At 38.2% G+C, this 12382-nt stretch overlaps 1 protein-coding gene across 2 annotated transcripts in view; it reads left to right on the top strand.

Moving 5' to 3' along the window:
- The window catches only part of MLF1 (myeloid leukemia factor 1), a 36634-nt gene that overhangs the window by 847 nt on the left and 23405 nt on the right, over nucleotides 1-12382 (top strand). The gene's annotated exons all lie outside the window — the stretch shown is intronic.

The raw sequence follows: 12382 nt of genomic DNA, 5'->3' as shown, positions 1-12382 counted from the left end.
GGAGGGTTTGGGGGAGTAAGGTGGAGAGGGGAGGGTTGAGGGCGTGAGATGGACGGAGGAGGATTTGGGTCCTGAGGTGGGGGAAGGGTTTGGGAGCCTGAGGTATGGGAGATAGTTGAAGGCATGAGGTAGGGGGAGGAGGGTTGAGGGTGTGAGGTGGGAGGAGGATTTGGGAGCATGAGGTGTGGGGGAGGGTTGAGGGCATGGGGTCGGGGGAGGAGGGTTTTGGAGCGTGAGGTGGGGGGAGGAGGGTTGAGGGCGTCAGGTGGGGAGACGGTTTGGGAGCATGAGGTGAGGGAGAGAATTGAAGGCGTGAGGTGGGGGAGGAGGGTTGAGGGTGTGAGGTGGGGGAGGGTTTGGGAGCACGAGGTGCGGGGGAGGGTTGAGAGCTTGAAGTGCAGGGAGGAGGGTTAAGGGCATGAGTTGGTTGGGGATGGTTTGGGAGTGTGAGGAGGGTTTAGGAGGGTTGAGGGTGTGACGTGGACAAGGAGGATTTAGGGGCTGAGGAGGATTTGGGGGTGTGAGATGTGGGAAGAGGGTTGGGGAGGAGGGTTGAGGCGTGAGTTGGTGGGGAGGTTTTGAGAGCATGATGTGGGAGGAGGGTTGAGAGCGTGAGGTAGGGGGAAGAAGGTTGACGGTGAGAGTGAGAGGTAGTGGGAGGAGGGTTGGGGGGCGTGAGGCAGAGGAAGGAGGGTTTGGGGGCATGAGGTGTGGGGGTAGGAGGGTTGAGGGTGTGAGGTGGACAGAAGAGAGTTGATGGCGTGCAATGCGAGGAGGAGGGTTTGGGGGCGTGAGGTCGTGGGGAGGAGGGTTGAGGACGTGAGGTAGACAGAGAGTTGAGGGCCCCAGATGCAGGGAGGAGGATTTGGGAGTAGGAGGTGGAAATAAGTCTTAGTAGCCTCCCTCCCTCACACTCCCGGGGAGCCTGCTGCTCTCCACTTGGCCGGACTTTGGGTGTCCACCATGGCTTCCTATGTGCAGAGTTGGCCTTTGCCCCTGCAAGAGCTTTGCAGGTGACAACTGCCATCTCGGTGAAACTTTTGGTGAGAATTATGTTCACATAATTTCAAATGGGATCAGGGAATATTTTATAGCTCCCCTTAAAATTGCAAATAGGAGCAGGTAATATTTTATAGCATGACAGTTCATTGAAAAGGGGAAGTTTTTAAAACAGCATTTTCCATGGGGGGAATGTGCCTATGAGAGCACAACAAAGTTGGAGACCTGTGCGCTCTCTTCGAAGTTGTTGGACGTTGCCAAGTGCACTGTTTTCTTTGCTCGCTTTGTTACAGAGCTAACCTTGTGTGTGAAGGGACTCCTCTTTCTGTCAAAACTAAAAATAGTACAGGGAGCTGATAGTGGGGGGCGCGGGGGGCGGGTGTGTGTTTAACACCTCAGGTAAGCAAGTGCCGTTCATTGCCTTATGAAGGTTCCCAGTGAATTAATGTGATGCCCTAGGAAGAAGGCATCCAGAAATTAGTTTCACTATGATTTATTTTTGAGTAGTGGGTTTTTGGTTTTTTTTTTTCTTAATTATAACTTTGGCCATTGTTACAAACATATTGACATAGTCTAGTTGTATCCCTAAGAGGGGAAATTTGTAATACTTTTTAGCCCAAGTGTTTTTTGCCAGTTTGAATTTTGAATTCATGTCTAGTTTATTTTGATCCCTTAAATTTTCTAGGTTTGCAATTTAGAGAGCATTTTTTAAAAAGGTTTTAAAATAACAGTTTATTGCACATCAAACAATATCAAACAGTATCTGTGGGGGGTGTGTTGTGTTTATTTGTTCGTTTGTTTGTTTGAGACAGGGTCTCACTGTGTTGCCCAGGCTAGAGTGCAGGGGCGGGCTCACTGTAGCCTCTGCCTCCCACCCTCATCCTTCTACCTCAGCCTCACAAGTAGCTGGGACCACAGGAGGGAGCCACCACACCCTGCTAATTTTTTTTGTAGAGACAAGTTTTCGCCATGTTACCCAGACTGGTCTCAAACTCTTGAGCTTAAGTGATCTGCCTGCCTCAGCCTCCCAGAATGCTGGGATTACAGGCATGTACCACTGTGCCTAGCCAATGTTGTTGTTTAAATAAATGATTGACTTAAATGTGTTAGTACTGATTTAAAGCAAAATAACATTAATAATTACAAAGATAATGAACAGTGGGAAATGAAATGATTAATATAGAAAAATAAATAATTTTTTTTCTTCTTTTCTGAAGATTGTTTATTAAGGCATACAGGAACTCAGGCAAATTTATTGTGCCATTTTAGTTAACTTGTTTAGGAGCTGTTGGGATATGGACAGTGTTATTTTAACAAGTTTAAATTTTTGTATTATTGTGATTCTCTCTTTGGAAAGCCAGAGGCCAGGCATGATGGCTCACACTTGTAATCCCAGCACTTTGGGAGGCTGAGGTGGGTGGATCTCCTGAGGTCAAAAGTTCGAGACCAGCCTGACCAACATGGTGAAACCCCATCTTTACTAAAAAAGAAAAAAAAAATACAAAATTAGCCAGGCATGGTGACGCAAACTCCCAACTACTTGGGAAACTGAGGCAGGAGAATCACTTGAACCCAGGAGGCGGAAGTTGTAATGAGTCGAGATCGTGCCATTGCATTCCGGCCTAGGCAACAAGAGCGAAACACTGTCTCAAAAAAAAAAAAAAAAAAGAATATTTGAGCCAGAGAATATTATTTTGTAAAACCCACAATTTTATTATTTTGTATTATATAAGCTCTGGCTTTCCAGAGAATCACAATACTACAAATCCATAGATTACTGAGCTGTTGAAATTGTTCATATGTGAATATGACATCGTACAATGGGTAACAGCTAAGAAGATTATGATCGACAATTTTTAAGTTGTATTATATCCTTGATTATACCAAAAGTTGTTTTATATCCTTCATTGTTATAGTTAAGGATTCTATCCTTAACGAAACTGAATGTGTAATGAGTATAATATGTTCTTTAAAAAATGTCTAGCGGAAGTGTAATTTAAACTCTTGGGTGATTCTTTCTGAGCAAAGGCAATGAATTCAAGAGTCAGGGTCAGAAATAGTAGCAGACTACAAATAGTAAGCGTACAGAAGAACTCTTCCTCCATGCTTAGGATGGAAAGGACCATCAGTTACTCTTTCAGTTATCACTATCTATAGCCTTTTTCAAATGCAGGGAGCCATATCATAAAAATTTAAGGTAAAATTGTTGCAGTTAACTTTTTTTTAAGCCTAGTCTCCTTTATTCATCACAAAGCTTTTGCATAGACCTTTTAAATATCCAAAACAGTGGCCAGAACTCTGCTTACAGACTACCATCTTTCATTTATCACCATATTACAGTTGACTTTATAAAATTGATTCACACTTAACAATTTCTTTTCTCCACAATGAATTATATTTAACACACTTTTGGGGATAAGGGAGAAAAAGAATGTGAGTTTATGTTTATTTCAGGTAATCGATTTGACCCTCCCACCTTTTACCTCAACTCCCAAACAAAATGAGTATCCATTTCTTAAGTCAAACATAAAGAATTCATAAAAGTGACAAACTCCTTAATTAATCATCCCCAGACCTTAGGAACATAGAGATGTGAAACACATAGCCCATGCTCACTCTCTTTTATATAAATATTATCCCTGTTGCTAACATCGTGTCAGGTCATAGAAAAGAGTAAATATTGTTTAATGGTGAGTTGGTGTCCTTTATTCTCTTTCTTGTAGTCAATCTGGTATTTAGTTGTTTGCTGAAAGTAATTATCAATTGCATTCAACAAATAACATTGTTGATATTGGTATTTTCTAATCAGAACATTACCATTTTCTAAATAGTCCATTAGAGTTGCTTATATTGTTCACAATCAAGGTTATTCAATATAAGCAAACTCTAATGATTTACTAATTATTCAGAAATGGACCAAAAATATATACTTCTTTGATATAAAAATAGAATTACTAAATACGAGACTGATAAGATGCTGTGGTTAAATTGTTAATTGCTTAAAATACTTAAGTAAAAAGTAATTAAAATCTGTAGTTTTGAATTCAAATATATTCAGTTTCAATGTTTACCTTATTATGACAGTGCATCTTAAATGTTTCTTCATAAAAGTAAAAGGAAATGTTAAAAGTGATATTTTAAAATTTGGTGTTTTGTTCCATACTTGGAATTTTTAAACTTTGGTATCTTATTATGTCTCAAGGCTAAAGTTATTTCATTGAAAATTTACATCACAGTATATTCAGATATACTTTCTTAAACAATATCTGTTACTTGGTTAAAAACACAAAGGTTAAAAGCTAGCACTTCCTGGCATGCAGTTTTTTCAAGAATACTACCTTTCTCTGACATCTGTATTTGCTAACAATATGCATATTGTTAAGTAAATATGTATAGACAAGAGGATTTTGAGGTTAAATGGTTTTGGCATCCTATACCCTAAAAAACATTGATTATGTAGTATGAAAGTTTATAAATATGTAGTATGGTCCAGAATTTTCTATTTGGTATGAAACAGGAACTGTGAATCTTCTGAGCTACAAAAATGTAATTCGGATTGGGCAAGTCTACAAATAATAACTATGTTACCACTTACCTATTGGAGATAGAAAGCTCAGAAGCAGGCTGGCAAATCTGTCAACCTTAATTCTTTTTTTTTTTTTTTTTGAGACGGAGTCTGGCACTGTCACCTAGGCTGGAGTGCAGTAGCATGATCTTGGCTCACTGTAACCTCTGCCTCCCGGGTTCACGCGATTCTCCTGCCTTGGCCTCCCGAGTAGCTGGAATTACAGGCGCCCGCCACCGCGCCCGGCTAATTTTTTGTATTTTTAGTAGAGGCGGAGTTTCACTATGTTGGCCAAACTGGTCTCGAACTCCTGATCTCGTGATGCGCCCACCTCAGCCTCCCAAAGTGCTGGGATTACAGGCATGAGCCACCGTGCCCAGCCAAGCTTAATGTTTAATCATAAATTATTGTCTCTTCTTTAAGCCTCTCAACTCTCCATATGAGCATCATATATCTGATGACCAGTATTTGGTTAAAATACTGCATGTATTCACAGGATGTTACTTCTTCTGACTCCTTATATGTATAATCTCAATTTTAAAAATTTTTACAAATTTGTATTTATCTTATACTTGGAAGTAGTTGGATTTATTAAAGGACATTGCTTTGTCCTATCCACTGATGGAGTTCAAAGTGAATGTACTCTATGTTCAAGATGTGGATTAACTTTTTTATTGATGGAAAACATTCTGATTGTAGGAAATAAAACCACCTTGTTAAGCTTTTGGAAACAGTATTCAAGGTTACTACTTAAATACTTAAATATTTGTTTCAGACATACAGTCTGAGGTAGAGTCTTCGCCAAATTGTCACAACTTGACTAGTTAATATTCTCCCACGTATACCTCTCATTCTAAACATATTGTTAATAAAAGTAGCTTGAGAATACGCAGCTAAAATTTAAGTTACTGATTTCTCAAGGTCCCGCTTTATTCTAAGACCCTGAATACCTACTGTGAAATTACCTACTATAATTGTTCTTAGGAATATTTTGATATATAAATTTCTTATAAATGAACTTTGCAAATTATAAGATCATATTTGACAGAATGACACTGTAAGCCTTGAGTTGAAAGGATTACTAAGGTATACTATTCATTTGGGGCATTCTTTGGTTCATGAGGTAAACACCACTGAATTAGGAGCCAGGGAGCACAACATGACTAGGACATGGTTGCTTGGTCAAAAATGCCATACAGTAGCATGTACCCAGAAGATAATGCCTACTTGTGCCAATTAATATTGTAAATATCCACGAAAAAGGAGCAAAATATTTATAAAATATCAGAGGAGCATAATCATTTCCACAGTTCTTTTGATATCAAAGGCTTCTGCCACACCAACACTTTGAACTTCAAGACAATGGAAAAATTGAATTGCTTAATAGAAATGTAATTCATTCTTTAAGTATTTCTTCAGTTTCTACTATAGGCCCAACCCTGTGGGTTCTCGTTTAAATTTTTAGATGTCTTGGCCCCTACCCTCAAGAGCCTTCTTTAAATGTTACATGCATTATTTCTAGTATCAAAACTTGGATCTTCTGTTCTATTTTCCTTATAGACCTCATTGAAACTAGGGAACATTTCTTTACGATCAAGAGAACCATAACCATCTGCTGGCTAAGCTTTTGCCACTACCATGTATAATGGAAGGGAGGAATTTCCCTTAATGAATGAGCCTGCCATGTCAGTTATCTGAGAACCTTTTATCTGAGAACCTTATGTCATAGGTAATGCTCTTTACTTAGAAGCACAAGTATCTTTATTCTTACATAGATGAAAGAGAAGTGTAACTTAGGCAGAATAAGTGTGTGTGTGTGTGTGTGAGAGAGAGAGAGAGAGAACGAGAGAGAGAGAGAGAGTTTTAAAAACATTGTTCTAAAGGAAGACATTAGCAGCCCTTAAACACACGTACGTACGTACATACACTACGTTGAAATCATTCCCAAGTGACCTGGAATCAATCTAAGAGTTAAGACATAAAAGCTTTTGAAGGGGAAGTAGGCAACAATTTATTTTTGCTAGCTCGTGATATATGCTGCAGGTAAGTAATATAGAATAGAAAAAGTATGTTTGAGACCAAAGTTTATCCAGTTTGGTTGTGGTTTGTGTCAGCACTTCTAAAAGAGGTAGTATATAGTCATTATCATAGTAAGTAAAAGTACATTTTTCTTGACCTAAATGAAAATACATCCTCATGGAAAATCTGCAAAGTATGGAAAGTTTGGTAGCAGAAATAATACAACTCATTATTTTGATGTATTTTGTTTCAGATGTCCACATGTGGATTTTTATTTTCCAAAATTTCGACCACACTTTATGGTTAATTATTCAGTGCTTTTCTGCAACATATACCATGAACGTTTTCCTAGTCTTTAGATATTCACTAAAGCGTGACTTTAGAGTCTGCAAAATATTGCATCCTATGAACATACAAAGCATATTTCTCACATAAATGTTTAACAACATTTTCAAATTATTACCTTAGACTCTTTTGTGTACAAGAAATGACTAGCTTGTATAGTATGGGCTTTTTAAAACCTATTTCCAATTTATTTTCCTAGAAGAATGAAATGTTTATTTTCAAAAGAGAACATTATGAATGGGCTAAAATTTTTCATTTGAGAAGAAAAGCCTAGGTTAATTTTAAAAATGTTAAAACAACTCTGTGCTACCATACAGGTTTTTTTAGCTTTGATCAAAGTGAATTCAAACTTGGACAAAAGAAACATTAAAGCCGTATCTCCAAGCAGCTGCTGTTCTGGGTAGACAAGAATTAAATTCACTAGAAATTTCAGCCAGATTTATTCCTGAATGGTTCAGACAGGTGCAAACACCAAACTATAGGCTCACTTTTGTTTAATGCATCTTCCAACAGGCAGTCATTTGTTTATGTCACTCAAAAAAAATAAAATTTTTAGCATTTGCTGAACATATGCATATTCAAATAAACATTTAAATATTCCCCTACCTCTATATAGAGAAAGAAAAACCTGGGCAAATTTTAAATGAGCCATATTTAGTTGATTAATTTTTAGCCCAATTATAATGCAATGAGAAAAATTGATTTACTAAGTTTTGTTTCTGTAGAAAAGTAATAGCTGTTTAGCACTTCCTTATTCAAAGAACAAATTTAGTATTTCTTGAAATACTTTTCTTCATTGTAGTCAAATCACATCCACATATCTAAAGGAAAAGTTGACTGGTTTTCTTAAGTAAGTGTGTATTAATGGAAACAAGCATTTTAGTCTCCATACTTTAACCATACTCTAAGCTGTAAATGTCCAGTGAGTTTGGAGCTCTAAGCAAAAGGACCTCCTTTTGAAATGCCTATTTTAAAACATCAGATGATATGAAATCCTTTAACCTCATGCAGTTATATTTATTATGAAATATTTCAAACATACTGTAAAGGTGTAACAAATGCTTTAGAATAATCTGTTTTTTTGAGGTAGGAGTTAGAAAATGTTCCATAGGTAACTCATTTATGCATCTTAGAACTACTTGAAACTCTGTACCTTCAAATAGAAAGTAGAATGGGGAAGAGGGAGGGAGAGCATTAGGAAAAATGGCTAATGCATACTGGACTTAATATCTAGATGATGGGTTGATAGGTGTAGCAAACCACCATGGCACATGTTCACGTATGTAACAAATCTGCACATCCTGCATATGTACCTTGGAACTTAAAAAAAAAAAAAAAAAAAAAAGGAAAAAGAAAAGATTTTGTGAGGTGGAAAAAAAAAAGTAAAGTGATACATACACCAAATTTTGAATTCTTAATTTTAAAGTAACTTTTGTTCTTCATGATTTGATTTTGGAAAACACATAACAGCTCCCTTTCTGCCTTCTAGTGTGTTAAAACATGAGCTGCTCAGTGTGTACTATTGATCTGTACACACTGAGATTATAAATCAAAATTAATTTATAAATTGTCACAACTTCTTCATAGTGCTCATTGCATATAATTCTGCTAGAAAAGTGATTCTCAAACTTTTAACAGGTAGGAAATCTAGGAATGGTAGTCTTAAATTTCCTTTGCCTCTCAAGACAAAAATTCATATTAAAAATCCTACAAGAGTCTGGTATGTGGCTGGGCACGGTTGCTCACATCTATAATCCCAGCACTTTGGGAGGCTGAAACGGGCAGATTGCTTCAGCCCAGGAGTTCAAGACCAACGTGAACAACATGTCAAAATCCTGTCTCTACAAAAAAAAAAAAAAAAAAAAATTTCCAGGAATGGCTGTGCATGCCTGTAGTCCCAGCTAAGGAGGCTGAAGTGGGAGGATCGATTGAGCTTAGGAGGTCAAGGCTGCAGTGAGCCATGAACATGCCACTGCACTCCAGCTAATAGAATGAAACTCTGTCTCAAAATAATAATAATATTCAATGTAAGAAGCTTAAGGTTACCACTTCATGCTAGTAACAAATTAAAAACTGAACAACCTGAGAAAACAACAACTTTTCTTGTATCTAGCAGAGAAATGAAGTCACAGGGCAAATCTCTGCCCCCATAATTGGAGATAGGCAGATCCAGAGAATCACAACTTAACTGGTACAGAAACCTCCTCGTGAACCAGTGCGAGGGTAGTAGGAAAACCTGACCTGTAGTTGACAAATTACTGGAGACTCAGAGTGGACAAGTGTCAGAGTTAAAAACTCCATGGTCCCCCATAATTTTGTGAGTTTTACCTGCAGGAGCTCTAACACGTTCTCACAGTGAATATTGGAGAAAATCTTCTCATGCTTCCAGCAGAACAGAGGGGGATGGAAAGTAACCATTAAATATGCCAGAGCGTTTTATTTTTCTTAGCAAGGCCTGCAGTCAAGAGAAACTTTTTTACCAAAGCCCAGTCTACCTGGGGGAAGGGAAATACCCAACTCCAGCTTCTCCGGCCATCTGATCACACTGGAGGAGGACTAAGGCACACTGCTGAGGTTTACCACCCAAGGTCAGGCTAAGCAAAAGACTGTGAGTTAATCTTATGCCTACAGAACACTTTGCCTCCCCCAGCACCTTATCACTACATTACTAAAGGTCTATTTACTGCAGTTCCCTTTACCCAGTAAATATGTACTACTTCCAACAAAAGATTATGAGGCATATTAAAAGTCAAAAAAAACAGTTTGAAGAAACTGAACAAGTATCCAAACCATATTTCTAGCAAGGAATATTGGAATTATCAGACCAGGAATGTTTTTAAACTATGATTAATATGCTAAGGGCTTTAATGGGAAAAGCAGACAACATGCCAGAACAGATATAAGCAGAGAAATGGAAATTGTAAAAATAAAATAAAATGCTAGAGACTAAAACCATTGTAACAGAAGTGCAGCGTGTGGTGGCTCTCGGCTGTAATCCCAACACTTTGGGAGGCCAAGGCAGATGGATCACCTGAGTTCAGGAGTTCAAGACCAGCCTAGTCAACATGGCAAAATCCTGTCTCTACTAAAAATACAAAAATTAGCCAGGTCTGGTGGCGCATGCCTGTAATCCCAGCTACTCGGGAGGCTGGGGCAGGAGAATCGCTTGAACCCAAGAGGCAGAGGTTGCAGTGAGCCGAGATCGTGCCATTGCACTCCAGCCTCGGCAACAGAGGGAGACTCTGTGTCCAAAAAAAAAAAAAAGGGTAAAAGAAATGAAGGATTCCTTTTATGGGCTTATCAGTGGACTATGAACAGCTTAGGAGAGAATCTCTGAGCTTGGGCATATGACAGTAGAAACTTCCAAAACTGAAAATCAGAGAGAAAAAAAGACTGAAAAAAACCCCCACAATATCCAAGAACTCTAAGTCAACTACGAAAGGTGTAACAGGTATAATGGGAGTACCAGAGTACAAAGGAACAGGAGCAATATCTGAAGAAATGAAGACTAAGAATTAGCGCCAAATTAATATCATACACCAAACCACAGATCTCAGAAGTTTAGAGAACACCAAGCAGAATAAATGCAAAACAAACAAACAAAAAACAACTAAGCCTAGGCATGTCATATTTAAACTGTAGAAAATCAAAATTAAAGAAGAAATCTTGAAAGAAGCTGGGGGGCGGGGGGGGATTGGAAAAACCTGTAGAAGAACAAAGAAAATAATTATGTCTGACTTCTCTTCAGAAACCATGCAAGCAAGAAGAGAATGGCATGAAATATATAAAGTGTTGAGGGGGAAAAAAAAAACAACCCACTAACCTAGAATTCTGTACCCTGCAAAATTATCCTTTAAAAGTCAAGAAGAAATAGACTTTCTCAGACAAACAAAAATTTGGTGAATTTGTTGACAGTAACCTACCTTGCAAGAAATGTTAAAAGAAGTTCTTCAGAGAAGGAAAATCATACGAGTCAGAAACTCTGATGTACATAAAGAAAGCAAGAGCATCAGAGAATAACTTAAGGTAAAATGAACACGTTTATTTTTCTTATTCCTAATGGATCTAATAGAGAACAGTTTGTTCAAATAATAATAGGCACACACACTTTAATGGATTGAGTGCCAATCGACCTCTTATATTCTTCTTCCCTTTCCCCCAATTGTATCTCCCTTCCGGCCTTAAGCCTGCTTAGTAATTTCCGGCAGCAAAATGTTCTTTTCTCCTTTGTGTTGCTAGTTTAAAGCAGTAGTTGAAAATGGCTGTATATGACAGGGGAAGAACTAATTTGCAGTCACTCCACTCTTCCCCTCACTTCCCTTTTGGATGATAGATTATTGCCCCCAGGTGCTATTTTGCTGCAGGGAATCTGAGAAATAAAGGAACCAACAGAAAGGATAATGTGAGGACACACGGAGATGGTCACCATCTGCAGGTCAAGGAGAGAAGAAGCCTCAAGAGAAACCAACTCTGCTGACACTTTGATCTCAGACTTCCAGCCTCCAGAACTGTGAGACAATAAATGTTGTTTAAAAAAGAAATAAAAGGGAAAGAAACAAAGGGAAGAACAAGAAAATTAGCTAGAGAAGCTAATTTGATAGAAAAAAGATGTAAGTCTATTCGCCCTTATAATGTAAGGAGTTTGGGAAGCATGTAAAAGCAGGAAAGCTACTTAAAAAAAAAAAAAACAAACAAACAAATAAAAGGGCAATACAAGGTCTGAGAGACAGAGACGGAAAATGGAAGTCTCAGATACTGAACCAAACTGTAGGACCAAGTACACATACAGCTACTCCCCCCAATTCATATCTATGGAAGTAGCTTTACTTTTATTCATTTCCTGACATTCATGATTTTATTCTAAATATATTATTTCAAACATTTTATAAAAACTGACACCATGAAAGACAGAAGCTATGCTAACCAAACAGAAGAACCAACACTTAAGGAATCAAAGTTAATGAAACAGAAGATTATAGAAAACAGTGTAATTAAAATCTTGAGGAGACTTTTCATTTCTGCTGTGACCAACAGAGCTCCAACTGGACCAGCTGTCTTGCAGTTAACTTTATAAGCCCAGGATGAAATACAAAAACAACTTACTGGAGAAGACATTAGAGAATGACCAAAAAGCAGATACTTGCTGGAGAGGTCTCAACAGTTGAACAAAAGGAAAGACAAGTCTAGCCTAAAGGCAGGCCCCATCTCTTACGTGTAGAGTGACTAGAACTGTTTGAAGACCTTTAAAGTCTTTTTGACCTAACAACCAAAGACAGAGTTCAGTATAACCACAGTCGCTGGAAAGGGAGGGAGAGGAGTCCCCAGAAGGAGAAAGCCAGAGAACAATGAGCACCAAATACTGTGAATAAATTCTGTACAAATCTCTATCTAAGGCTTAACCACATACACATAAGACAGACTCAGAGCAGTTCAGCTAATAAGGATAAATGAACT

Source organism: Piliocolobus tephrosceles, chromosome 2 (assembly GCF_002776525.5).
Source record: "Piliocolobus tephrosceles isolate RC106 chromosome 2, ASM277652v3, whole genome shotgun sequence".
Classification (NCBI taxonomy): Eukaryota; Metazoa; Chordata; class Mammalia; order Primates; family Cercopithecidae; genus Piliocolobus; species Piliocolobus tephrosceles.
The sequence above is the reverse complement of the archived record's forward strand: the minus strand, read 5'-3'. Positions and strand labels throughout refer to the sequence as shown.